This window comes from Prionailurus bengalensis, chromosome B2 (assembly GCF_016509475.1).
Source record: "Prionailurus bengalensis isolate Pbe53 chromosome B2, Fcat_Pben_1.1_paternal_pri, whole genome shotgun sequence".
In the NCBI taxonomy this organism is placed as follows: domain Eukaryota; kingdom Metazoa; phylum Chordata; class Mammalia; order Carnivora; family Felidae; genus Prionailurus; species Prionailurus bengalensis.
Window position 1 is genome coordinate 46,919,124 of NC_057349.1, and position 1,970 is coordinate 46,921,093.

Below are 1,970 nucleotides of genomic sequence, written 5' to 3' on the forward strand. Positions count from 1 at the left end.
GAAGAAGATTTAAAGAAATGGAAAGACATTCCCTGCTCATGGATTGGAAAAACAAATATTGTCAAAATGTCAATACTACCCAAAGCTATCTACACATTCAATGCAATCCCAATCAAAATTGCACCAGCATTCTTCTCGAAACTAGAACAAGCAATCCTAAAATTCATATGGAACACAAAAGGCCCCGAATAGCCAAAGGAATTTTGAAGAAGAAGACCAAAGCAGGAGGCATCACAATCCCAGACTTTAGCCTCTACTACAAAGCTGTCATCATCAAGACAGCATGGTATTGGCACAAAAACAGACACATAGACCAATGGAATAGAATAGAAACCCCAGAACTAGACCCACAAACGTATGGCCAACTCATCTTTGACAAAGCAGGAAAGAACATCCAATGGAAAAAAGACAGCCTCTTTCACAAATGGTGCTGGGAGAACTGGACAGCAACATGCAGAAGGTTGAAACTAGACCACTTTCTCACACCATTCACAAAAATAAACTCAAAATGGATAAAGGACCTAAATGTGAGACAGGAAACCATCAAAACCTTAGAGGAGAAAGCAGGAAAAGACCTCTCTGACCTCAGCCGTAGCAATCTCTTACTCGACACATCCCCAAAGGCAAGGGAATTAAAAGCAAAAGTGAATTACTGGGACCTTATGAAGATAAAAAGCTTCTGCACAGCAAAGGAAACAACCAACAAAACTAAAAGGCAACCAACGGAATGGGAAAAGATCTTCGCAAATGACATATCGGACAAAGGGCTAGTATCCAAAATCTATAAAGAGCTCACCAAACTCCACACCCGAAAAACAAATAACCCAGTGAAGAAATGGGCAGAAAACATGAATAGACACTTCTCTAAAGAAGACATCCGGATGGCCAACAGGCACATGAAAAGGTGTTCAGCGTCGCTCCTTATCAGGGAAATACAAATCAAAACCACACTCAGGTATCACCTCACGCCAGTCAGAGTGGCCAAAATGAACAAATCAGGAGACTATAGATGCTGGAGAAGATGTGGAGAAACGGGAACCCTCACTGTTGGTGGGAATGCAAATTGGTGCAGCCGCTCTGGAAAGCAGTGTGGAGGTTCCTCAGAAAGTTAAAAATAGACCTACCCTATGACCCAGCAATAGCACTGCTAGGAATTTATCCAAGGGATACAGGAGTACTGATGCATAGGGCCACTTGTACCCCAATGTTCATAGCAGCACTCTCAACAATAGCCAAATTATGGAAAGAGCCTAAATGTCCATCAACTGATGAATGGATAAAGAAATTGTGGTTTATATACACAATGGAATATTACGTGGCAATGAGAAAAAATGAAATATGGCCTTTTGTAGCAACGTGGATGGAACTGGAGAGTGTGATGCTAAGTGAAATAAGCCATACAGAGAAAGACAGATACCATATGGTTTCACTCTTATGTGGATCCTGAGAAACTTACCAGGAACCCATGGGGGAGGGGAAGGAAAAAAAAAAAAGAGGTTAGAATGGGAGAGAGCCAAAGCATAAGAGACTGTTAAAAACTGAGAACAAACTGAGGGTTGATGGGGGGTGGGAGGGAGGGTAGGGTGGGTGATGGGTATTGAGGAGGGCACCTTTTGGGATGAGCACTGGGTGTTGTATGGAAACCAATTTGTCAATAAATTTCATAAAAAAAAATAAGTGTTAAAAAAATTTAAATAACATTCAGGAACTGCATTGATGATCTTGAACCTCTCCCTAATTTCCCTTTACCCCATGACTATTCCTGTCCTTGAAATAGTGAATCTTGACACTGGATAAGGATATGAGTCTAATTTGACAGTCCAATCATTGGTATTATCTGGAAGGTCCATGAAAAAATAAAATCAAACATTTAGCAATGGAGTAGAGACACTGGGGGAGGGGTATCTGAGAAAGAATAACCAGATAATCAAGAGGAGAATTTTCCAAGCATTATGGAGCCACGAAAAGTG